The sequence below is a fragment of the Callorhinus ursinus genome, unplaced genomic scaffold (genome assembly GCF_003265705.2).
Source record: "Callorhinus ursinus isolate GAN/ISIS: 27379988/994484 unplaced genomic scaffold, GSC_fseal_2.0 scaffold6, whole genome shotgun sequence".
In the NCBI taxonomy this organism is placed as follows: domain Eukaryota; kingdom Metazoa; phylum Chordata; class Mammalia; order Carnivora; family Otariidae; genus Callorhinus; species Callorhinus ursinus.
Window position 1 is genome coordinate 21,432,701 of NW_027397068.1, and position 27,951 is coordinate 21,460,651.

At 36.0% G+C, this 27,951-nt stretch overlaps 1 long non-coding RNA gene across 1 annotated transcript in view; it reads left to right on the forward strand.

Moving 5' to 3' along the window:
- LOC141372967 (uncharacterized) overlaps positions 1–19,075 on the forward strand; it is a 50,247-nt gene extending 31,172 nt beyond the window's left edge. Inside the window, exon 5 of the long non-coding RNA XR_012378510.1 lies at positions 18,552–19,075. This is a non-coding gene — a long non-coding RNA (uncharacterized lncRNA). The remainder of the gene's footprint in view (positions 1–18,551) is intronic.
- Positions 19,076–27,951: the final 8,876 nt, after the last annotated feature.

Sequence of the window (27,951 nt, forward strand, 5' to 3'; positions counted from 1 at the left end):
AAAAACCTGAATCCATTTTGTGCAGTTTGGATTGATTGCAGTGTTTAGTCCAGTGAATAAAAAGTTGGTTAAAGCAGTGTTAGGGGGGCGCCTGGGTGGCTCAGTCGTTAAGCGTCTGCCTTCATCTCAGGTCATGATCCCAGGGTCCTGGTATCGAGCCCCGCATCGGGCTCCCTGCTCAGCAGGAAGCCTGCTTCTCCCTCTCCCACTCCCCCTGCTTGTGTTCCCTCTCTCTTGCTGTGTCTCTCTCTGTCAAATAAATAAATAAAATCTTTAAAAAAAAAGCAGTGTTAGGAATTCTACAGAGGGCTACTGACTATATATTAGTAAAATATAAAATACTCAATTATTTTATTTCACTTTTATTTTATTTTTTTAAAGATTTTATTTATTTAATTTGACAGAGACAGAGCACAAGTAGGCAGAGGGGCAGGCAGTGGGAGAGGGAGAAGCAGGCTCCTCACTGAGCAGAGAGCCCGATGCTGGGCTCTATCCCAAGACCCGGGATTTTGACCTGAGGCGAAGGCAGACGCTTAACCAACTGAGCCACCCAGGCACCCTATACTCAATTATTTTAAATATTCAGAATAAGAAAAATAAACATTTAATAATTAAGGAAAATGTTCCAACGCATAATTTGACCACATAAAGCCTTTGAACAGTGAGGAGCAAGGAGAAAAGAAAGGCAAGCAAGAGAGAGGGGGAGCTAGAGAGACATATTCAAGGAGAAAGGCACACTGGAAACGGTCTCTGTTTTTCCTGTCTCTTCGTTATTGGAGCTGTGTATGCATCACCTCTAGATTTCAATCTGTACGACTGCTTAGAACATTTCTGCTTTTGGGAAGAGGGAATGGCAGTAGCCCCAATCAAGTGAGCTGCTGTCACTTTAATTATGCACCTGAGTTCTTGTCCCTGATGTGTTGTCTGATTCCCCTGTGCCTGAGTCCCAGCCTTGTTTCTAGGAAGAGTATGTAAGCTCCTATGGCGCAGAACTTCTCCTGTACTTTTTTCTTTCTTTTTTTTTTTTTTAAGATTTTATTTATTTATTTGAGAGAGAGAGAGAATGAGAGACAGAGAGTACGAGAGGGAAGAGGGTCAGAGGGAGAAGCAGACTCCCCGCCGAGCAGGGAGCCCGATGTGGGATTCGATCCCGGGACTCCAGGATCATGACCTGAGCTGAAGGCAGTCGCTCAACCAACTGAGCCACCCAGGCACCCCCTCTCCTGTACTTTTTTCTTGATTCAGTCCTACCCCTATGAATGGTTTCTATTTTCAGCTTCAGGTTCTTCTGAATGATGAGTGGATCTCCAGTTCTTTTGTTATTGTGTTCTGTATATCTACTGGAGATCCCATCTATTGTTGAATTTCCTGTCACTGTAACTGACATTAACCTTCAGTTACCATGCCGGGCAGCACAAGTCCAGTCCCCCAACCTGCCTTGCCTATGGATGGATATTTACTCAGTCTTCATATGTGGGTCATCTCAGGCTAGTCCATCTCACAGCCACTCAAAACCCAGGGACAACTCAACAAAGTTTGGTATATAGTGGTGCTTAAAACTATCTTGCCAGTTTTAAACCTTTAAAAAATATTCAACAGGCAAACATTTTGAACCCCTTTTAACAATGTTTGCATAATTATATTATTTAGCAAGAAGTCAGCTGCAAAAGCTCTAGCACTGGATTGGATAGTTCAATAACTCATTTTAAATTATATGCAGAGGGTTTTGTATAAATGTGAAGAATCAAGGGAAGGTGAGGATAAGGCATGTATGAAGAAAGAATATAAGATTTAAAATCTGAAGGGCTGAGTTTGAGATGCAGGTCCATCTCCTTGTTCACTATGACACTGGGTCAGATATTTAACAACCCTGAGCCTCAGTTTCCTTATCAGCAAATTGGTGATGATAGCCATCTAAAGGGCTGAGAGAGGTTAAGTTGAATAATATAATGGGTTTTTGATAGTTTATTGTCTCTAAGGTAAGATTTTTCCTATGTACAAACTCTGTGAATAAGTCCCAAGCATACCTGGGACACATTCCAAACTTGCAGGCTGTGCCCTCGGTAGTCATTCATATATGCACTAAATATTTTTTAGCCTTTCAAAAACATGCTCCTCATAATCAAGTAGCTCACCATCTAGTGAACCTGGGTTGGGGAAAATCCTTATAACAAGGACAGCAGTGCAAAGATGAACCATCCCCTGAATGATGTTACTTATAAATGCTTAGAGTGTTGGTTTGGATCAGATAACAAGTTAAAATCAAAAAGTTGATATTAGCTATATGGTCTTACTTTCTCTGGACTTTAAATCATGCAGAAATATGGAAAAGAAGGAGGAAAGAAAGATCCAAGCTGCCAGGTATTGATTGTTTGGATTGTGAAGGGGGAAAACTGCTGGGAGGAACAATTTTCTGCATCTAATTTGAAAGCCTAAGAGGCCAAAGAGATACCTCTCCCTCTCTCTTTATTCACTCAGCAAACATTTCTGAATCCCGGTTCTTTGCTCTGTCTTCTGTTAAGTTCCAGGAATTCAAAAGCAGAGCCTCCGCCCTCGTGGTATGCTGTGTCTGACTGGAAGGCACAGATGGAAATCATCACAATACAGGGTGCCCATCAAGCTATGTACAAAGACTGTGAACAGTGGAGCAAAGCAGTTGGTTTTATTTATTGGGTTCATGAAGACTATTTTTGGTCTTAAAAAATGATCAGAGGTCACGAGAAATCTAAGACTTTTCCAGGAAAATGAGAATTAAACAAAAACATAGGATGTGAAGAAATTACATAACATATATAGAAACAGTGCATGATATGGGAGAGCGTGGTGGAAGGGATCAGAGTTAGAGAATTTAGTGGCTTCAGTAGTCTAAGTGAATGGTCAGCAAACTATGGCCCATGGGCTGGCCCACTACTTGTTTTAGTAAAGAAAGTTTTATTGGAACACAGCTACACCTATTAGTTTAGGTATTATCTACAGCTGCTTTCAAACTACCACAGCAGAATTGAGGAGTTGCAAAGAGACCATATACCTTGCAAGCATAAGGTAGGAGTAGTTTGCTGAATCCTGGTCTAGGTAATAAATGACAGAAGACTGTACTAAGGAAGTAGTAGCATGCCATGAAGAGAAAGAGACAGATTTGTGAAGCATTTTAGAGGGGGAATTTTTTTCCAGAGAATATGTTTATTTGTATTGCTTTTCATTGCCTTGTATTACATAACTCTATAAAAGTAATATGTATTGCAAATAATTTAAATAATGCAGTGTATATAAAGTAGATAGTAAAAGAAATTTCACATAACACAATGTATAAAGAGAATGTGAATGTCTTCAGAGGCAATTATTGCTAACAGTTTGAGGTACATTTTTTAAAAAACTTTTTCATGCATATACATTTATTCATTTTCATTTCTTTCTTTTATAAGTTGAGCCATTTTCAACTTAATGTTTCAAGAACATAAAGACGGTGACAACACCCTATGGATTGCAGAGCCACAAGATGGAATGATTATGTATCCCTGAATCAGATTCCTCTAATCAAATTAGAAGAGGAGGTCTGAGCATCCTCTAGGTAACAGTGGTCTCATGATATCACCTCTTGATATAATAACTGAATGGATTTAGGGATGGCCTCCCTCTGAAGACAGGATTTGAATGTGAAATAGTTGGTACATATAGTTCTCTATAAATATTTTCATGTGTCTGCATGGTTCAGATCTTCAAACCAAGGGGGCATATTTAAATAACAAAGACCTTGAAAACCAGGATGTAGAGATTTGTCTCCTCTGGAGATATTTGCTTATATTCTTTTTTTTTTTTTTTAAGATTTTATTCATTTGAGAGAGACAGAGAGAGACAGAGAGCACAAGCAGGGGGAGAGGCAGAGGGAGAGGGAGAAGCAGACTCCCCGCTGAGCTGGGAGCCTGACATGGGGCTCGATCCCAGGACCTGGAGATCATGACCCGAGCCAAAGGCAGATGCTTAACTGACTGAGCCACCCAGGAGCCTCTGCTTATATTTTAAGATAATAAAGAGCTTCCCTCTTTTCTTTGGAGAGGATTTGTTTACAGTTCAGAATAAAACTCCCTCTTTCTCTCCAGAGGGGAGAATGGTTCTATGTACAGCAGCACCTGTATAAGCTCCGAGTCTCATAATTTTGAGTCTCCTCTCCTGCAATGCATCCTTGCCACCTGTGCAGGTAATATGTGGCTTTCATTCATGTTGCTACACAGAGACAGGGACTGGGAAACTGGTGCTAAAATGCTGCTCTGGCTGTTTTGCGGTAAGTAAGAAAGGGTTTCTCTCATCCTAAAAAGTCTTGTTTCTTCTGTCTAGATATCTATGTCTGTATCTATATTCATAACTATATCTGCATCTCTGTCTATCAACATTGTGGCAGGCTTAATTTGTTAGCTTGCAAGTAGGATAAAATATCTGCCATTTGACAGCTTTTAACAATTAAGAACAACATTATGCCAATAAATTGGAAAACTTACGTGAAATGAACAAATTCCTTCAGAGACACAAACCACCAAACTCAGTAAGGAAGGAATAAATAGAATTAGATTTTTTTAATCCTAAAAAATGGAATTTACAGTTAACAACCATCCTACAATGAAAACTTCAGTCTCAGATGCCTTCACTGAAATCCCTCCAAACATTTAGAGAACTAATTCTCTGCAAACTCTTCCAGAAAACTAAACAGGAGGGACCTCTTCCCAATTCATTTTATGAGGTAAAAATTTCTTTGATACCAAGACATTACCAAAAAAAGAAAACCACAGGTAACTATTGCTCATAAATGTAGATGAAAAACTTTGAACAAAAGTTTTTGTGAATACAATACAAATATGTGAAAAGGATACTACATCATGATCAAGTGGAGTTTATTCCAGAAATCCAAAATTGATTTAACATTTGAAAATCAATCAGTGTAATTCACCACATTAAAAAACTAAACAAGAAAAATCATAGGATTTTCTCAATAGATGCAAAAAAGCATAGGAGAAAACTTTGGGTTACATGACACTTCCTTGAATGTGACACCAAAAGCACCATCTATTAAGAAATTGACAAATTGGATTTCATCAAAATTAACTCATTTTACCCTGCAAGAGGCATTGCTTAGAGAATGAAAGACTAGTTATAAACTGGGTAGAAAATATTTGCAAATGAGATATATTGGATAAATGACCTGTAGACAGAATATAAAAGAACTTTAAAAACTTAATAGTACAAAAAAATAAGTGAAATATTTACATGTTGAAAAAAAAACTTAATAGTACAAAAACCACCCACAAAAATGAGCAAAAACATTTGAGCGCACAATTAAGAAGATTTACAAATGGCAAATAGGCACATGAAAAAGGTTCAACATCATTAGTAATTAGGGAAATGTAAATTAAAACCACTACATACCTATTAGAATGACTAAAATTAAAATGATTGATTTGGGGAAGGTGTTTGGGAAATGGAACTCTCATACACTGTCGATGGGAATATGAAATGGTACAACCAATTTTGGCAACAGCTTGACAATTCTTACGAAGTTAAACCTAGCCTTTCATATGATCCAACCATTTCATCTTAGGTAATTATCAAAAGAAATTAAAACGGGTGTCCACACAAAGACCTACATGCAAGTGTTGATAGCAATATTATTTGCAGTAACTAAAACCTGGAAACTGCTCAAATGCCTATCAAAAAGGGAATGAATAAATAAATTATGGAATGTATTATAGTAGAATACTCCTCAGCAATACACTTGGAATTATATTTGGTGATATCTGCTTCTCCAGCAGAGGAAAACATAGGAGACATTAGAGTAGAAGACAATTAAAAACAAAACAAAACCTTTTGAGAGCAGCTTATACCAACAAAAGGTTGTTAGCAGTTGTAAGCATAATTACTTCAGTAGAGGGTGCCAGTGGAGGGCCATGTAACTGAGGCTGGGACATACTATGTAACATACTTTCATACAAAATGAAATGTGGCATTGAGGTGTGCTCATTTGGGAGCATTTGGTTTATTGTGCTATCTCTATTGGATATTATCTGTGTTATTGGCTTTCCTTTTCTTTTATTTATTTATTTGACAAAGCAAGAGAGGGAGAGAGAGCAAATTAGGGAGGGCAGCAGAGGGAGAGGGAGAAGCAGACTTCCTGCTGAGTAGGGAGTCCAATGCTCCATCCCAGGACTTTGAGATTATGACCTGAGCCGAAGGCAGATGGTTAAACCACTGAGCCACCCAGGCGCCCCTCCTTTTCTTTTAATAATAATCTCGTGTCCATTGAATTTAGATTTGAGGATTTGGTGGAGAGTTGAGATAAGCTGTTTTTTTGGGTAAGGACTCTGAAAGACTTTGTGAGTAATTTAAGCCTTCTGTGGTAGAAGTGAATTGGAAATTAATATATATGTATATTTGTGTCACAGTCTATTTACTTGAACTATCGGCTCTTAAATGATCAAATAGTATTTTTGCCCTTTGAAATTTTGATGACCTAATTAGCCGGTATTAATTATGGTTCAACTATTTCAATCTTTTAAAGTCAAAAATACAACTCCATTCTGAATGGCATATGCTAGCATCAAATACCAGAAAACCTTGTTTTCCAGATATAGGATGTTCCCACTCAAGTAATATAAAATCAAATGCAGACTTTGGCTTATGTGCCATAGTTTTCTTACCTTGAGCTGGAGAATGACATTTATGAAATAAATTCCTTTATAGAACAGTTAACATTTTTGGTTTCTTCCTATAAAACCAATTTCATAATTTTCTTTTAAATACAAAAGAAAAGAAAAACTCCAGGCATCTTAGACCTGACTCATGTTGATTGCATTCCATGACTTTGCTTTTAACTTTCTAATGGGTTAGGAAATAAGGACAAGAAATTGGCTTAATAATAGTATCCTATGGTATTCCTGTTACTCCTTTGTCAAGATTTGTGCTTGATTTCTGGCCACCTGCTTTGTTGCTGGTTTTCTAGCAATCTGTATTCCCAGAATTGTTGGTTGATATAATCCAATGTAATCCCTTGAATCTGGTATAGGCCCTCCTCTGAAAAGTTACATCATGGTCATAATTTTATTTCAGAGACCTCTGTTTCAGGTTAGGAGAAAAAGAAAGCAGAGAAAAAAATTATGGGCAAACATTTTGAAAATAAATGCCATCAACCACAGAGAGTATTTGGTGATGTTCCCTATAATTTTATGTAAACTATTACCACTAAAGGAAAGCAAATAAAAACAAAGCCCTGATAAGTTTGGATCTATTAACCTCTTCCTGAGAGGAAATTCAAAGACAATCCCAGGGATCTTTAGCAGAAGGAGAATCTAAAAGAGAGAATCTATATATAACCACATTTGTGACTAAAATTTACATGTTGGATTCAGATTATTCTTTATACAGTTGGATATAAAAAACTATTAATAGCTGGTATCAGAGTTCTTTTGATTCTACTGAGGAAATAGTTTGATAGAATCACCTGACATGGAAATGAAATCCTAAGAGGATGGATTATCAGAAGCCAAACAAACAAAGGAAAATGTTTAACTTCTATTTATTATAAGCAAGAATTTGAGGGAAGGAGAAAGAGCACAACAGAGAGAAAGAGAGAAAAGTATAGGTAAGCATTTTTAAAAGCAGAAATGTCTCTAATGTTCATTATTCTCAAATGCAAAATCCCTGCTCTACCTCCCCAAATCCTCGGTAAAGATTTGAGAATCTTGTTTTACAAGTTGAGAGAAGAGACTGATTTCCAAAAATGGGTTTGTGTTGGTTTCCTATTGCTGCTATGACAGGTAACCATTAGTGGCTTAAAGCAACACATTTATTATCTTGCATTTTTGGAGGTCAGAAGTCCAAAAATGGGTCCTATAGGGTTATATGAAGATGTCAGCAGGGCTGGAGGCTCTAGGAGTAATCTGTTCCTTGTCTTTTCTAGGTTTTAGAGCTTTTACTTCCAACCTAACAGCATCACATCTTCAAATCTCTCTCTGCTTCTGTCTTTAAGTCTCCTTCTCAGACTGACTCTCCTGCTTCCCTTCTTCCATTGTAAAGGACCCTTGTGATCACATTGGGCCCACCTGCAAAATACAGGTTAATCTCTCAAGATCTTTATTTACAACTGCAAAGCAAGGTAACATATTCACAGGTTCTGGAGATTAGTATGTGGACATCTTTGAGGGCCACAGGGCTCTTGCTGGGAAGAACAGAATGTGCAGGTGAACAGTGTCTTGATATCTAAAATGAATCAATTCAGAGGAAGCAGGGAGCTTGAAGCCGGAGGGAATCATGAGAATGTGCCTTTCATAGTTTTTGAGCAGGACAGTTGCATGATCATAGTATCTGCTTTGGGGAGATAATTTTGTGATAAAATGAAAGAAGGATTGTAGCATAAAGATAAATAACAAGGGCACCTGGGTGGCTCAGTCGTTAAGCGTCTGCCTTCGGCTCAGGTCATGATCCCAGAGTCCTGGGATCGAGTCCCACATCAGGCTCCCTGCTCAGCAGGAAGCCTACTTCTCCCTCTCCTGCTCCCCCTGCTTGTGTTCCTGCTCTCGCTGTCTCTCTCCCTGTCAAATAAATAAATAAAATCTTTAAAAAAAAGATAACAAAATATTTAACAGTTCAAGAGAACAATAGCTTTGTCACAAAGCAGTACATGGTTAATCACCAAAAGAACTCTAAAGACAATAATTACTATTGGAATTTTTAAAATGTAAATTTGGTTAATGATGATTAGTGAAACTGTTCTAATGAGGCCACGGATATGCATTTGATTTCTTTGTGGGTCAGAATGTTCCATGGCTGAGTTAAACACAGCCACAGGAATGTAGGAGAGTCGTAAAGAAAATCAAGTAAGAAAACAAGGTAGAGTGGTGCTAACATTTCACCTCTGCTGGAAAAAAAAAAAAAAAATCCCAGTTTTTATGTTTTGATGATGTTAGTATTTTACATACTAAAGATGGTACTTTAGTCATATAAGTAGACAAAATAGGTTTTATAAGATTCATACTTCTGTAAATATGAATACATTTAATTTTCTGATCATAGACATGCTTCTAAAGATGTGCGTAAATAAAATTTACATAAACTCTCTAATATTCCAAATATATTTCTTACATGAACTTTATGAAAAAATCAGTGTGCAATTTTTCTCCATAAAGAGAAAATTTATATAAGAATAATTGTATTTATTCTTTGTAGTTATAATACAAAGTTTGCTTGATGAACAGAAATTTAGATCAAGAATTAGGAGAGGCCAGTGGTATAATATATAGAATAATGGCTTTGAAATGTAATAGTAGATCTGAGTTTTAACTCTGCTTTTGATTAGTTGTATGATTTTACATAATTTACCTTTCTGAATCTTTGGTTCTGTTTTATAAAGCAGAGATAGTAATGCCTACTATTAGGATTGTTTTGAGGATTAGAGATTATTTGTGTATTATGAGTGTACCACAAATGGTATTTTTATTAGCTATTATCCTGATTCATACGTTCAATGTCAGTAACCTAATACATCTATCTCCATAACAGGGACACACTTGTTTTTAGGACCAGAGGGATTAATTTAAAATATGATTTTAAACAATCTTGTAATTGTCTTTTCTCTCATCATTTAAAAAATATTTTCCCTCTTTTCCGTCTTCCATTGTTGTTGTTAAGATTGTCAGCTGTCTGTCCAGTTGTCTTTACTTTGTCGATAACCTGTCTTTTCTCTCATGTTGACAAGTGTAAATCACAAATGTTATATGGGTAATGTGAATAGTTACAAGTGTGATGGTTTTAATATGGTGAAAATGAACCAATTGCTCATAGGCACATAAAATTCTTGCTGATATTAAAGAGATTTTTTTCTTTTGAAACTTTGTAGAAAATCACATAATGAACATATTTCTCAATATTTACTTCCCAAACTACCTTAAAATAGCTCTTCATCCTCCATTACTATATTCCCTTACTCATGTAGTTTTCCTCATAGGACTGACTGCTTCTTGACACTGAATTTTATATGTATATATTGTCTGTCTTCCCACCCCACGAATACCCAGAAATCAACTGCTCTATCACACCAACTACACTGGTGTTTGATGACTTTGTTCACAATAAGCGTGTTAGTTTGCTAGGGCTTTCATAACAAAATACTATAGGCTGTGTGGCTTAAGCAAAAAGTAATATATATATTCAATGTTCTGGAGGCTAGCAGTGTAAGATCAAGTTGTCAACACGTTTGGTTTTTCCTGAGGCCTCTCTCCTTGGCTTGAAGATGGCCACCTTTTTGCTATGTTCTCACATGACCTTTTCTCTGTGTATGCACATCCCTCCTATAAGAATACCAGTCACATTGGATTAGGATCTCAGCCCTACAGCCTCACTTTAACTTAATTATTTTTTTAAAGACGCTATTTCCAAATATAATCACATTCTGAGGTACTGGGAGTTCGTGCTTCAATATATGAACCTGGGAGGGACACAATTTGGTCCGTAACACTGAGAAAGGGAGTCTGATTGGCTTAGTTTCAGCTCAGGGTCACACAAGTTAGAATTGTAAGGAAAAAGGAAACCATACTCAGAAGAAGATAGAAGAAAAAGTGCTAGTTATTTAAAAAAACAAAAACAAGACACTGATAATCACCATGTGTTTCCTAAGGAGGATTTAAAAGGCAGCTATTCTGTGTTGCTAGTTGATTGCAGGTTTCAGCTAATTTTTCATTGTGGTAAAAAAAATACATAACACAAACTTTATTTCTTAACCATTTTTAAGTATACAGTGTAGTAGTGTTAACTATATGCACAGAGTTTTACAGGAGACCTCTAGAACATTTTTTAAAATTTTATTATGTTATGTTAATCACCATACATTACATCATTAGTTTTTTTAAGTTTTTGAACATTTATTAATTTATATACAGTAAAATTCACTCTTTTTTGGTGTGCAGTTCTATAAATCTTGACAAAAGCAGAGTCATGAAACCACTACTGCAATCAAGATACAGAATAGTTCAATCCTCCCCAAAAGCTCCCTCATATTGCCCCTTTCTCATCAAACTTCCTTTCTACTCTTAACCCTTAGAAGCCACCAATATGTCGTTTTTGTTGTTGTTGTTCTTGCCAGAATACTTTGCCTGGAATGTTCTTCTTCTTCTTTTTTTTTTTAATGTTATGTTAATCACCATACATTACATCATTAGTTTTTGATGTAGGGTTCCATGATTCATTGTTTGCGTATAACACCCAGTGCTTCGCTCAGTACATGCCCTTTTTAATACCCATCACCAGGCTGACCCATCCCCCCACCCCTCTCCCCTCTAGAACCCTCAGTTTGTTTCTCAGAGTCCATGGTCTCTCATGGTTCATCTCCCTCTCCGATTTCCCCCCCTTCATTTTTCCCTTCCTGCTATCTTCTTTTATTTAAACACATAATGTATTATTTGTTTCATCTTTCAGAACTAACTGAAACTCTAGTCCCATTAAACAACTCCCCTTTTCTCTTCCCCAGGCCTCCCCCTGTCCCCTTAACTACCATTCTACTTTCTAAGAGTTTAACTACTCTAGATACCTCAAAAGTGGAATCATGAAGATTTGTCTTTCTATGACTTTTTTCGCTTAGCTAATGTCTTCAAGGTTCATTTATGTTATAGATAGTAGTTTTTGTTTTTTTTTTTTAAGGCTGAATGATTAGTTTCAGCAATGTTTAAAAAGGCAACAATATGCTTTGCCAAAATATTTTATCACCTTTACTCCATATTTCTCTTGCCACTTTTTTTTAAATTTGCCTCTTCTTTTATTTAAGTGTCCAAAGTTGTTTTTAATGTAGGTCTTTATGTAGAAAATACTATTCAACCATATATGAAAGTGTTTCTGTGTTTTCATGAAACTGATTACTGCGTTTACATTAGGATTTCTTTCTTCCTTCCTCACTTCCCTTTCTCCCTCCCTCCCACTCTTCCTTCCTTTCTTTATTGTGTATTTATTGAGTGTCTACCTTGTGTTAGCCTTTGTGTAAGAATTGAAAATTGAAGGAAAATTCTATTGCAGCAAAGCTTCTGAGGTCTTATATATCCGAGAATATTTTATTATGTCTTCACATTTTAATAGCTACATAGAAAATTCTAGATTCTAAGTACTTGCTCTTTAACATTTTAGAGACATTTCTTCATCATCTTATTGCATCCAGTGTTGCTACTGAAAAATCTGAAGTCAGTTTAATTTTTATTCCTTTATATATTACCTGTTCTTCCTCTTTTTAAGCTTTTACAAATGCTCTCTTCATCTTTGATATTAAATAGTGTTACTCCAATATGTTTCAGTGTAGATTTTTCCTTTGTTTCTTCTTTTTAGCACTTTATGGGTCTTTTCAACCTGAAATATTTCACCGTTTTTGAAAAAAAAATAGGAAAATATATCTTCTTTATTTCTTTAAATGTTTCCTCATAGCTAGAGGCTTTGAGAAGCAGCCAAGTAAACACTGAGAATTAATTTGATCCATATTCTTGGAATATTTTATTCACAAGGTTCGAATATACAGAATATATTTCTCTTTATCTAAATCCAATCATACAAAATGATTCTGTAATGAATGATAATGTACATGCTTTCTATCTGTTTTCAGTTTTCAGAATCAACATATAGACAAAGAATGAAAGAACTAATAACTGTTAGAGAATAAAATGCAAATTCACTAAAACTTGACAGTACAATAATGGTACATCTGACTAAGGTTGAGAGGTGGAAGGAGGAAGGTGAAATAGAATGAGGTACAGAAAGACGTTACTAGCTTTTTTTTTTCCATATTTTATAGTTAGGAGTTAGAAAATGTAAACAAAGAATGAGATGTTTCAGGCGATTACTTAAAATTTTCAAGCAAACCTACAAAAAATAAGGTAATAAAAATGAATGGGGAAGGGAAGGTATAGAGGGAGTGAGCTCATCTTTTCTGGAAGAGAGAACAGTTGATAAAAGAAATGGAGTGGAGGTGTAAAGGCACAAGCACATTGTTATATGCTTATATAGATAACCTCTAGAAGATAATCTAGAATCCAGACAATCTTTGTTATAGCAAAGATAACTTCTAGAAAAAGTAAAGCCAGAAATGGTACAAAATAATTGTCTGTGAGGAGTCGACCTGGGAGTGGGAGGCAGGAAGAAAAATTGTTTTTAATTTTAAGCCCTTCTATATTGTCAAAATTTTTGTTTCTTTGTGCATCTATTACTGTTATGATAATAAAATAAAGACTTTTTATTTATAAAGGAGTGTCTGCTAGGGGCGCCTGGGTGGCTCAGTCTGTTAAGCATCTGCCTTTGTCTCGGGTCGTGATCCCAGGAGCCTGGGATCAAGCCCCACATCGGGATCTCTGCTCGGGGGCCTGCCTCTCCCTCTCCCTCTGCTGCTCCCCCTGCTTGTGCTCTCTCACTCTCTCTCTGTCAAATAAATAAAATCTTAAAAAAATAAAAGAAGTGTCTGCTATCCTGGGGAAAGACAAACATTATCTTCAGAATATTTTTTGTGTTTCTATATTCACATCCTTAAAATATTATCTGATTATCTTCAGATTGTCTACTGTCTACTTCAGATTGTCTACTACCTGTCTACTGATCATGACAGAAGGCTTATTACTATTAAAAAAAAAGAAAAAGAAAAAAAGAATTCTAGAATTCAACTGCTCAATTGGGTTAGGACTTTATGGACATTTGTTATTTCTGTCCAACCTGTAAGTCTTAATTTAAATTTTCCATCTGAATTGTCCTGGACTGTTACCAGGGAGACAATTATGAAAGTTAAAAAATAAAATTTAATAGATCTTTACATTTTGAACCCTCCAATAATAGAAGTGAGGGTTTATTTTCAAGTGCCTTCTGTTAGGATATTTACTTATACCTTGATGTCTTTTGTAATTTATCCTTTCTCGTAGTTACTATTTAGTGCATTTATTTCTTGTGGCAGCACACATCTAGACATACTTAAAACTAATTGCCTGAGTCCGGAGGGGAACAGTTTTTCTATTTTATTTGTCCTTGTTCTGGTGAATGAATGTTAGATTTGTTGTTTTTTAAGATGGTCCCTAGTCAGCAGGTGAATGTGCTTAGGATACTAGTGATCCATGCAATTTCTTGAACTGATATTAAAATGGACTGATTTTTCAAAGACTCTTTGTCATTAAAAGCTTAAGCAAGCTACCTAAAGAAAGAAAATAACACAGGATTGCAGAAGTCAAATAACTAATCATGTGGATACTTAGTTATTTCTTCTCTAATCCTAGATTCCATTCCTTCTTATTTCCTGATAGTGTTTAGAATGATTCATGTTCACTCTTGTATCTAGGGCTAAGGCATTTACATTACATTACCAAAGAAAAGAGAATAAACATTTGAAGAAGACCATTGTCTTCATATCTCAAATCTCAACTTATCCTAGTCAAATAAGTCAAATTCACTCAAATCTTTGAGTATTAAAAGGCTACTCTGTGTCCAGTATTGTGCAAAGTATTATAGAGAATGAAAAAGAAATACTAGTTCCTGTCTTTGGAATTTTAACCATCTAGCTGTGGTGACGGAATTTAGATAAATGAAATCAGTGTAAGATAAGAACTTGTAATATAATACCTATACTCCAGTGTTGCAAATGTAAATATTCTAACAATGCAGAAATGGTGATTCTCAAAGTGAGCCAAGGTAGTAAAAGTCAGTCATGGGAAAAGTATTGCTATCTCAGATTAAGTAATTGTTAAGACATATTAATTACTGAGGAGGAAATGGATGTCCAAGAAAGAGAAAGACTCTGGACATTTGGAAAGAGCATGGCTTATCTGCTCATTAGAGTATAGAGTGGTGCAGGGGGAATAGAGTTGTGTTGTAACAGCTCCTTCCCTGACTCTTCTGTGGTGAAAACCCCTTGATCCTACGTTTGTCGGATTCACTCAAATGATGGATATGGTAGTTGTAGGTTCCCTTATATTACCTTTGTGTTATCCCTGATCTTTCAATAAAGACATGTTACAAATGTCAATTTCCCATGTAACTATGGGTTTGATGGTGTGGTAGGGAGGATTAAAAAGAAGTACCTGACCAATGTTTATGATAAAGTAGATAATGAATGAGCAGAGTTTTTCTCTGAAGCCAAACAGTGGTAGCAAAGGCCACCACTGGATGAGGACAGTTGTGATCAATGGTAAGGTAACCTTAGGAAGGTCATCAGCATCAAAGTAGCACTGCTGGTCTGAGGAAGAAATTGCTGACAGGACACGAGAGCACATGGGAGGTAGCACCTGGAAGATTATCAGAACTCACTTAGGCATAGTTTGGAAGGGAGCTGTTTTCTAGCAATGCAAAGAGTAGAGGCTCATTCCAATGTATTTTGGGCCACATTTGTGACCATCATTTATTCTGCAGGTTGCCACTGATTCTTATTTGTGTTTTTATCACAACAAATAGGAAAGCTATCTGGTGTCCCATGTTTTAATGAAATTCTGAGTAGTGGGTAGGTATTTTGAATCCAGGGATAGAAAATAGTAATGAGCTGGAATTAATAGATATTTTTTAAACATGGAGATAGTAAATTTTTAGATCTCCTTCTGTAAAAGGAGAAGATTGAACAAAACAAGGTCTATTTTTTTCTGGTAAAAATCTATTAGTCAACCCATGGCTGAGCCATACATATTTTTTCATCCATCCTCCAGGGCCAAAGAAAAGATTATTTGATTCATCCTGCCTGCTTGCCCTCAACTCCCAAACTCAACCTTAAAAATGTTTTCACATAAAACTTTAGAAATTGGGTCACTTCATTTAGTTTTCTTGAAGAACATGCTGATGGAGTTTAGTATTCTTAATCTGTGTTTTGAAAAGATTAATACAAAGCAGGATCTATATTTCAACCTTGTTGTCCTCTGTGATGAATCAGTGACTGAAAGCCACCAACTTGGATGATGGCTCTACTACCCAAAATAAATGAAATGTATTTTTCCATATGAAGAAAATACATGTTTATTGTAGAAAACATTAGAGAATAAAGTATGAAGACAAAAACCCATAATCTAAAAACATTGTCCAGAATCCTATGTTTTGTAAATAACAAGAGGTAACATTTTCTACATTTTAGTTCTGATGGTTTTCTCTGCTGAGGTAGAGTATATTAATACCCTTAAACATATATGTGATGTATGTGTGTGTGTATGTATATATATATAATGTGTGTGTGTGTATATATATATATATATATATTTTTTTTTTTTTTACTTAACATGAAAACAAGTATTTTCTCATGTTAGACAATATTCTTTGTGGCTGCCAAATTCATTGTGTCCCTGTACTATATTTTATATGATTTTTTCCCTATTGTTGTACCTTTAGTTTATTCCCATTCTCCACTATCTTAAAAGAAGCTATAAAGAATATTTTCAAATACATGTCTTTGACTACATGTGTAATGATTTCCTTGGTTTATCTTTACAAAAGGGAATATATGGGTCAAAATATGAACATATTTAAACTCTAGAATAAATAACATCAAAATATCCTTCCAGAAAATTTTACCAGTTTATATTACTACAAAAGTATGAGTGCTTGTCCTCATGTTTTCTTGCTATGGAACAAGTAATATGTCATTTTGATAGATGAAAATATTATTTTATTGTAATCATATTTTGTACTTCTTTGGCTATATTTTTATATGTTTGCCCATTGGAAAAATGGGTTGCTCTTTTATTATTAAATTTTTAGAGTTCTTTATATATTCTGGATACAAATCCTTTATCAAATATGTGATTTGCAAGTTTTTTCCCAGTTTGTAGCCTTTATTTTCATTCTCTTAGCAGCATCTTTTGAAGAGCCTTGTTAATATACCAGTATTTGATGCCTTTGTATCACTTTACTTACATTTCAAAAGGGGGGGAGAGGGAAGAGAGTGAAAGAGAGAGAGAGGGAGGAGGAGAGAAAGGTGAAGGGAGGAGAGATGGGAGAGAGGAAAACTGGTTGGTTTAGGCTGAGTTGCATGCTCATTTGTCAGCCCGGGAAAGATGGCACTTTGATATTTTCACAAAGACGGCACATATGCGTATTCATCAAAAAATATAAGAAAAGGATAATGATATGTGATTTTATCTGATGAAAGCTATGGGCCCTTTGTGTAGAAAATGCACAGATGCAATTACATGATATATTTTTTCATACAAGTACATTCACAAAAATGGTCAGAATAAGAGCACTGGTTTGATAATTCTGAAAATACAACTGCATGGTTTATAATTTGGTTTATTATAATTGAGCAATCTGATAGTATCCAAATTTTGACTCAGGTTATAGTATTGTTTTTCTTTTGGAAAAGCTTTTGAAGCACAGAGAATTCTTCCTGGATACTTAAGCCTTTCACTAGGCTATATCTTAAAATGGCTACTTGCTTTTCATTTTTACTTGAAGGCATTTTAAGTCCTTTCAGGTTTCAGGCACTTATTAAACATTTCTAGGGGCGCCTGGGCCGTGCAGTCAATTCAGCATCCAACTCTTGGTTTTGGCTCAGTTTGTGATCTCAGGGTCGTGAGGTCAAACCCTGCATTGGGCTCAGTGCTCAGCACAGAGTCTGCTTGAAATTCTTTCTCCCTCTCTCCCTCCCCCCACACTCTCTCTCTCAAATAAATAAATCTTTAAAAATGTTCTAGGGAACTTTGTTTGATTTTATTTTTGATTCTTATAATTATAAGGTTGGACTATACTATCTCATTCATGAATCACATTTGTACTTATTTTCTTTGTTAATTTCTTCTATGTATATCCCTTAAGCTAAGTAAGCAAAGTGATTTGCTGTAGAGCTTCATACAATGATAGAAATATCCAATATGGTAGTCACTAGCTACATGTACACTTGAAATGTGGCTAAGCATGACTAAGGAACTAATTTTTAATTCTATTTAATATCAATTACTTTAAACTTAAATTTAAATATCCACCTGTGGCTAGATTCTACCATATTGGTTAAGATAGATCTTGGAGGTTTCACCGAAATTTAACTGAGACCCCATCTTACCACTGTGGCTAAGACCCTCAAACCCAGAAACAGCACTGATGTCCCTTGAGCTCAGTGGTCTCTGACTGTGACGGTGAAAGGGTAAATCTTGCTCCATTTTTTTTTCCGTGTCATAAGAAATGCCAAGTGTATATTCTCTTCCAGGAAATAGAATTTTTTAATGGATATATTTATTATCTGATAATATTTGAAAGCTTTTATCCTTACTGAAAATCTGCTTTGTTGCTAACAACTCTATTTGTCTTTGTCTGTGTGTGTGTATGACAGAGAGAGTGAAAGAGAGACAGAGACAGAGAAAGACAGAGACAGACACACACACAGAAAGAGAGAGACATACAGAGAGAGAGAAAGAATCATAAGGGGAAAGAGAAAGGACATAGGCTCCAATAAGCCTATTTCTCAAACTCTCCCTAAGGGCTAAGGACTGTAGAAATTTTTACTCAGGCTAGTTTCATTTAGACAAACGTTACCTTATGTTCTTATCAGTGGGAATCTTATAAAACTAAGGCAACTCTTGACTTATTTTTCCCAGGAGAACATGATTATGGAAGATATCTCCTCTCCAGAACTTCTATCTGCTGTCACAGATTTTCAAGTCTGTGTACTTAACTGACTCTGATGGAGAAGCTGTGTGATGTGGCAGGTGCAAGCCAATCATTTGAGGACTGAAGACACAAGGAGCATCACATGCTTTATTTAGATGGAGTGTTGCTAGAATTTCATAGGTTTATCTCACTCTAAAACTAAGTCTGTGTACCATCTTGGTCAGATCTTCTGTCTCTAATATGTCTTTACACTTTAATTCAAGTGACTATCCTTCATAATTTCACCAAGGATAATTTATAGTGCCACCTTGAGGAACTTTGACATGACATTGTTCATTTGAGAAGCATGCTGTAATGGAAGGGGAGCAAAATCCCATATATCCAACTTTTGCATTGATTTTATTGTTATGAGGAAGCTTCTAAAAGAAATTCCAATTCCAACTTGATTTTTAAAAGGATTGCTTAGACAAAAAATGTGAAAAACTTATACCTATCTTTTTAAAAATATATTCCTAATCACAACTTGAACCTAATTGCTGTTATTTTATTATTCCTCTTGTTTATCTTTTGCCACTCATTGCTTTCTGCCTCTACTCCTCTTTTGTTTCTTCTGGGTATCCAGAAACCCATGAAATTCAGCTGTCTTGTAAAGTTAAAGCCCCTTTTTAAAAAGGTAAGCTTTTTATGGTTGATTTTAAGCCGCAAGTCATATTAAGACTGGTCTAAGCTGAAAGCCATTGCCAAAGACTTTTAGAAGCTTAGATAAGATAAACACATTTACAGAGGACTTTAAGATAGTTCTTAGAACATAAAACCCAGGCTCCAGGATCAATATCCATTGGTTCATATCTTAAGAGGAATTCTATGTACAAAAATTGGATGAAAAAGGAAGATGGGGAAGACCATAAGGGTTGCTTAAGAAGACTGAATTACACAGGAAAACAGAAGGATTTAGATAACCTGTGGAACTGGTAGATTAAAAGTTCACCCAATGGTATATTTCTTCAGATCTCTTAGGATGTCCTTATTATAATCAGATCACAGCTTCCTAGCTAAACTGAACTTTGGTTCTCCGGTATTTTTTTGTCTAAATTAAGCTCAGGTAGAAGATTACTACAAATAGAAGATTACCAAGTTCTTTGTGGACAAAAAATTCTACTGATATTGTGAGAATTCTGGGGGATGAACTCATCGAGGTTCAGATTGATCTTAAACTTTCCTAATTATCATCTAAAACCAGAAGCTAAGAAATACCTCATGTCAATATAATAATCAAAAGCCAAACAGACAAAGAAGATTAGTCATACCTTATACTTGTCCCTGTGACACTCCAATTCTCCTAGTCAAAAAACAAAACAAAAACAAAAAACCAGTGAGTGAGGATATAGATTTGTTCAGGATCTTAAGCCCAAATAAATGAGTCATATTTGTACTCTGCTTCTCTGAGGTACCAAATCCCAACACTACTTTATCTTCAATACTAACATTATAATCACATATTCTGCTTTCTTTAATGCTCCTTTAGATCAACATTGTCAATACCTGGTAGCTCTCCCCGCTACCACCCGGGGAAGTTCAGCAATTTACTGGGCAGTTCTGCCTTGGGGATTTACTAAAGCCCTATCTTATTTTCCACAGGTTTTTTTTTTTTAAAGTTTTATTTATTTATTTGAGAGAGAGAATGAGAGACAGAGAGTACAAGAGGGAAGAGGGTCAGAGGGAGAAGCAGACTCCCTGCTGAGCAGGGAGCCCGATGTGGGACTCGATCCCGGGACTCCAGGATCATGACCTGAGCTGAAGGCAGTCGCTTAACCAACTGAGCCACCCAGGCGCCCTTTCCACAGGTTTTTAACTAGAGCTTTCAAGATTCTGACTTTTTTCATACAATGTGTAGGTGATATTTTGCTATGTTCTCAAGATGAGATGAGCTTGAAAATGGACTCCTATTTTTACTTACTATTTTTTTAAGATTTTATTTATTTATTTATTCATTCATTCATTCATTCATTCACTCATTTATTTGACAGAGAGAGAGCACAAGTAGGCAGAGCGGCAGGCAGAGGGAGAGGGAGAAGCAGACACCCCACTGAGCAGGGAGCCGGATGCAGGGCTGGATCCTAGGACCTTGGGTTGACGACCTGAACCGAAGGCAGACGCTTAACCAACTGAGCCACACAGCCGTCCCCTTACTATTTTAGTTTTTATTTTTATTTTATTTTATTTTTTAAAGATTTTATTTATTTATTTGACAGAGAGAGACACAGCGAGAGAGGGAACGCAAGCAGGGGGAGTGGGAGAGGGAGAAGCAGGCTTCCTGCAGAGCAGAGAGCCGGATGTGGGGCTCCAGTCCAGGATCCTGGGATCATGACCTGAGCCGAAGGCAGATGCTTAGTGACTGAGCCACCCAGGCACCCCGAGTTTTTAAAACTTCTATCATTTCCAAAGAAAAAAATATAATTTTCTCAGAGCAGAGTGCATTATCTAAAACATAATTTATATTCTTAAATTTAATTTAATTTTTCATTTTTTAAAAGTTTTTTTTTAAGATTTTATTTATTTATCAGAGAAAGAGAGAGCACGAGCAGGGGGAGCGATAGGCAGGGGGAGAAGCAGGCTCCCTGCTGAGCAAGGAGCCTGGGATCATGACCTGAGCCAAAGGCAGACGTTTAACAGACTGAGCCCCCAGGAGTCCCAGTTTTTTTAAAAGTTTTTATATAAATTCCACTTAGTTAGTATACAGTGTAATATTAGTTTCAGGTGTACAATATCTAGTCATTCAACACTTCTATATAATACCTGGTGCTCATCACAACAAATACACTCCTTAATTCCTATCAGCTATTTAACCCACCCCCCCATCCACCTCCCCGCTGGTAACCATCAGTTTGTGTTCTATAGTTAATAGTCTATCTCTTGGTTTGCCTTTCTCTCTCTCTTTTTTTCCCTTTACTCATTTGTTTTGTTTCTTAAATTATACATGAATAAAATTATATGGTATTTGTCTTTCTCTGATTTATTTTGCTTAGTATAATACTCTCTAGCTCCCTCCACGTCACTGTAAATGGCAAGATTCTTTCTTTTCTTATGGTTAATATTCCATTGTATATTTAATTCCAGTATAGTCAACATACAACGTTATATTAGTTTTAGGTGTACAATATAGTGGTTGAACAATTCTATACATCACTCCGTGCTCGTTGTGTTAAGTGTACTCTTAATCCCCTTCACCTATTTTACCCATCTGCCCACTTACCTCCCCTCTGGTAACAATCAGATTGTTCTCCATACGTTAAAAGTCTCTCTTTTCTTTTTTTTTGTTTCTTTTTTTCTTTGTTCGTTTTTTTTTTTGTTTGTTTGTTTCTTAAATTCCATATATGAGTGAAATCATATGGTACTTGTCTTTCTCTGACTAACTTATTTCATTTAGCATTATACTCTCTGGATCCATCCATATTGTTGCTAATGGCAAGATTTCATTCTTTTTTATGACTGAGTAATATTCCATTATATATACACATCTTCCTTATCCATTCATCTATAGGTGGACACTTGGGCAGCTTCCATAATTTAGTAATTGTAAAGAATGCTGCAATGAACATTGGGGTGCATATGTCTTTTCAAATTAGTGTTTTCATGTTCTTTGGGTAAATATCCAGTAGTGGAATTACTGGGTCATATGGTAGTTCTATTTTTAACTTTTTGAGGAACCTCCATACTGTTTTTCACAGTGGCTGTACCAGTTTGCATTCCCACGAACAGTGCACAGTGTTCCTTTTTCTCCACATCCTCACCAACACTTGTTGCTCCTTGTGTTTTTTATTTCAGCCATTCTGACAGGTGTGAGGTGATATTTTATTGTGGTTTTGATTTGTATTTCTCTGATGATGAGTATCTTTTCATGTCTGTTGGCCATCTGCGTGTCTTCTTTGGAGAAATGTCTGTTCATGTCTTCTGCCCATTTTTTAAATTGGATTATTTGTGGGGTTTTTTGGTGTTGAGTTCTATAAGTTCTTTATATATTTTGAATACTATCCCCTTATTGGATATGTCTTTTGCAAATATCGTTTCCCATTCAGTAGGTTGTCTTTTAGTTTTGTTGTTTGTTTCCTTTGCTGCACAGAAGTTTTTATTTTGATGTAATCCCAATAGTTTATTTTTGCTTTTGTTTTCCTTGCCTCAGGTGACATATCTAGAAAAATATTTCTATGCCAATGTCAGAGAAATTACTGCCTGTGCTCTCTTCTAGGATTGTATGGTTTCAGGTCTCACATTTAGGTCCTTAAAATATTTTGGGTTTATTTTTGCATATGGTATAAGAAAGTGGCCCAGTTTTATTCTTTTGCATGTAGCTGTCCAGTTTTCCCGATACCATTTGTCGAAGAGGCTGTCTTTTCCCATTACATATTCTTGTCTCCTTCGTGGAAGACTAATTGACCATATAACTATGGGTTTATTTCCAGGCTCTCTGTTCTGAAGAACATAATTTTTATTTTTGATATATTACAAGCCACTCAAAATTTTCCTAGACAGATTATTAAGAGATAACTAAGAGGGTTCTGGTTTTCACTGGTTACTGCAAGCAGTGGGTTCCCAACTTACAAAAAAATCATCATATCTCTATATGACTTAGGTAGTCCTTGGTAACTGAAACTCTTTCCTGAGAATCTAAATATTAACAGCCATTTTATGACTTAAAATAAACTCTTCAAAATCCCCCTGCTCTCTATGTCTTCCTAATTATAAATCTTTCCACCTATTTGTACATGAATGCCCTGGATTATCCCTTAGTGTTCTGATGCAAACCCATGGGAATTATCCCAGACCAATTGCTTATTTCCACCTTTCCCTAGACCCATAATCTCCTTGTCCAAGCAGCAGCACCCAAACAAGTGGAGGCTTTTACTGACTTGGTTTTAGGATGTTCTTTAACTTGATGGTGGCTCATGCTTCCTAATCTTTGTCACTTACTGAAAATAGATAAAATTTTCAGCAAGCAGGCTTAATTGCTATGAAATTTTATCACTTTCCCCTTCACACACTGTATCCATCATGGGATTATTTTAAATCCTACTAATCTTTTCTCATTACTCAAAGGAAGGGAATCCCATGACTGTCTACCTTCTGTTCAAGAATTGACTATACCTTGAACAGATTTATTATAAACATCCCTAGAAATCCTGATTTAGTATCATTTATTGATTGGCCATCTCTTAATTCCGAAACTGGAACACTTTAGGTAAGGCATGCCATGACAGATTTCAATTAACTCTTAGAATATAACTTGTTATCGTGGGGGTGCCTGGGTGGCTCAGTTGGTTAGGCATCTGCCTTCAGCTCAGGTCATGATCTCAGGGTCCTGGGATCGAGCCCCGCATCGGGCTCCACACTCAGCGAGGAATCTGCTTGTCCCTCTCCTTTTCTCCCTCCCCCCACTAGTATGTGCTCTCTCTCTCTCTCTCTCTCAAATAAATAAATCTTAAAAAAAAAGAGACTATAACCTGTTATCAGAAGTAAATTTAGCCCAGATGGTAGAATTTCGTGTACTTTCCAGAACTTGCAAATTGGCAAGAGATAAGAGTTAATATATATACTCATACCAGGTAGGCCATTGGAGTAATCCATGATTGTGAAATGCTTTAGAAGAACTGGAGATTTTTTAAAAATTATGGTTATACTACACATATACGTGTGCACGCACACACACCACACACGCACATAATCACACACATATCTTAGTCCATTTGGGAAGCTACAAAAAATTACCATAGGCTGGGTGGCTTAAACAACATTTATTTCTCACAGTTCTAGAGTCTGGGAATTCTCAGGTAAAGGTGCCAGAAGATTCAGTGTCTAATGAGGACCTGCTTCTTGGTTTAAAAACTTCCACCTTCTCATTACGTTTTCACAGGCAGAAGAAGCAAGGAACTCTATGGTGTCTCTTTTATAAGGGCATTAATCTGTTTTTATAGGCCCCACCTCATAATGCCATCACATTAAAAGTTAAGATTTCAGCATTTAAACTTAGGGGGAGACTCAAACATTCTATACATATATCAAAAAATTTACCACTTTAACCATTTTTAAATATACCCTTCAGTGGCAGTAAGTGTATGCACAGTGTTGTGAAACCATCACCATGATCTATTTCCAGAACTTTTTTATTATCCCATATAGAAACTATTTTCTCATGAAACAATAACTCCTCATTGTTGTCTCCCCCTAGCCCTAGTAACCTCTATTCTATTTTCGGTCTCTATGAATTTTTATTTTATATATATATATATATATGTTGTATATATATATATGGAATCATTACGATATTTTTCCTTTTGTATCTGGCTTATCTCACATAGCATCATATAACATATTAATGTAAACATATTAATACAACATAAACTATTTTCTACAGTGGCTGAATCATTTTACATTCCTACCAGGAAAGCACCACTGTTCTGATTTGTTCACATCCTCACTAACATTTGTTATTTTTCATATTTTTTGGTAATCGCGATCCTAATGAGTGTGAATTGGTAACAATAAAGGTTTTTGACCCCAGCCATTAACCCAGTTAAAATGGTTAACAGATTAAATGACTCCTAAATGATCTTGTACTTCCTAAAGTGATGTCTATCATAAATGTTGAAGCCATGCAAAAACAGATAGCATGAAAGCCAAAGGACATGCCTAGATAATGAATATAGCAGGTAGGCCTTACTAAGGTCCTGGCCATCAGGATAGTCCTAGAAGCCAAATCTTTTGAGAGGTTGAAGAAGGTATTATAGAATGCCAGTGATTGGCTCCAGAATCTGGAGAGTTATCAGAGAAACTGCAGTTGTAAATTGCACAAATAATATCTCTGATACTTCGGAGTGGATACTTGGTGACACCAGAGGATTTTAACTAGAATCTTGCCAAAAATTTCACTTGAAACTACTTACCACTATAAAGACAAATTGACCACTACAGTCAATCAACATTGGTGGGGATATTTTTACTAAGATTACTAAGGGTATCTCTGGTACATGTCTACATAGAAGGAACATGGACAAGAGCCCAAGCCTCAAAGTCCCTGTGAACATTTTTTTTTAAAGGAGGTCATATAATTACCTCCTTCTGTGTTTTATTTTGATTGAGATATAATTGAAACATAACATTAGTTTCAGATGTACAACATAATGATTCAATATTTGTATATATTTTGAAATGGTTACCACAATAAGTCTACTAACATCCTTCATCATATGGGTTTTGAATATGTCATCCTGGTCATTGCTGGCTTATTCTTAGAGTAGCATTTCCTTTCTGGGAAGCTATGGTTCTGACAATAGCAAACAAATTTCTTGATTTTATGTTTCCAAATCTCCAGTGATAAAAGTACTCATTTTGTTGGGACTGTTATAAAATTTTGCAAAGCCTTGATCTTAGAAACAAATTGTCATTCTTTAAACTGTGTGCTTTCTGTATTCCTCTTTTTTTTTTTTTTAAGACTGATTGATTGGTGGATGGATTTAGAGAGGGAGGGATTGAGAGAGAGGGCAGGGGGAGGGGCAGACAGTTTTAAGCAGACTCCGTGCTAAGCATGGAGCCCCATATGGGGCTCGACCTCACCACCCTCAGTTGAAACCAGGAGTTGGCCACTCAGCCAACTGTGCACCCAGGCACTCCACTTTCTGTATTTTTATTCACTCCTATGAATAAGTCCAACACCTGGATACAATTTGTTCATGATTTGGATTTGGGTAAAACATAAAATTGTACCAATTGCTGGGCTTCCAACCACTTTTCTGAGCGTCAGCTAACTCCTTTTAGTTCTAGTCCTTTACAATAAAACATTTGGTTTCATCAGTCATTTGCCTCAATTATTAATGTGTGGTTTTTGGTTTTGTTGTTGCTGTTTATTTATTGTGTGTGTAAGAGAGCAAGTCAGGCAGATAATCAAAAACTAAAACACCTTATTATGTCAGACCTAGGAGGGTAGGAAGGCAAGTTTCTGCAACACCCAGACATCACTCATAGGAGAACACCTCTATATAACTGAACTTTCACAGAGGTAAGACTCAGAAAATGAACCTGTGTAATTTATTGAATACCTGTCTCATGTTACACACCTTACAAACAAGGTTTACTATGTAGGAAATTTTTGGAATCTCCTATAAGATATAACATTTCATCTATTTCATGGCATCTTTACTATATATTCTCCCACCTAGTACCTAAATACCCTAGAAGAGTACAAAACTATACAATAAGACTAGACATCCACATAGGGGTATTTTGCCTAAGAACTTGTCATTGGAATGCCCCCTACCACAGGTATAAAATTTGCAACACAAAAGCCTACTGACTACTATCGATAAATTGGACAGGTACTTGTTATCTTAGTAAATTGGATGCCTGTTTCAGAGTACTCAGTAGTCTCTGATATCACAGTCTACATTTGGGTCTACTATTTTATGCTCAGGGAAAGAGATTATTTATGTAGCTTGTTTCAAGAAGGAGAAAAAAAAAACAGATTTCTGTAGAGATCTGAATTCAAGGGAAAGTATGGATGTTTTTCTTCTGTCCTTAGCCTCTTTATATCACTCTGTGCTAGACGCATGGAAATTTTAACATGCTGTGGTTCAGAGATTGAAAAGGGAGTTAGATAATGTCAAGATATGCATAGAACTCCTTCTCTGTTCACAAAGTAAAAAGACCTAGATGTAACCAGACTTCAGAGGTATTACATGTATCACTTTAGGGAAAGAATATTGTATTTACAATCCAATAGATATTTCTGAGAATTTTATTATTACTAAGAGGGTCCAAGAAACAAATAAAGGAAATTATGAGATTAGGTAATTTAGGTAATATGCCTATATCTACTTTGTAGGCTTTATTGTGGATGCAGTCTGTTCTCTTGAGTTAATTAGACCACCTTTGGTTTTTGGCTTAGATGTGGACTGTATAATCTAATCATAGTATTCTTAGTACTTGACTGTGTTACATGTTCAAATATGTAACCTCTAGAATTTTAAATGCCTTTCATAGGCACTGCTCCATCAAATGATAGTCCAACAACAACAAAAATAAGAAAATCTGATTTATATAAAGGTTGAAATGATCACCAACAGAACTCTGATATGTAATGATGACTCTACAAACATCTATTTAATCATTTCCCCTTATGATAACCATCTATACTCTATATCAGGCTGAAGAATGATCAAAAGGGAAGGCTGAGTATTGAGACCATCTGTTTCAACAGAACTTCAGTAAGGTTTTAGACCAACTATGTCAACCTGTCTTAGTTGCTTGTTACAAGAAAATATTGCCTGGGAGAAATAATGCCATAAACCAATAAATAACTTCACTGATTACTTTAGGCATTTCCTACAGATCAATTAA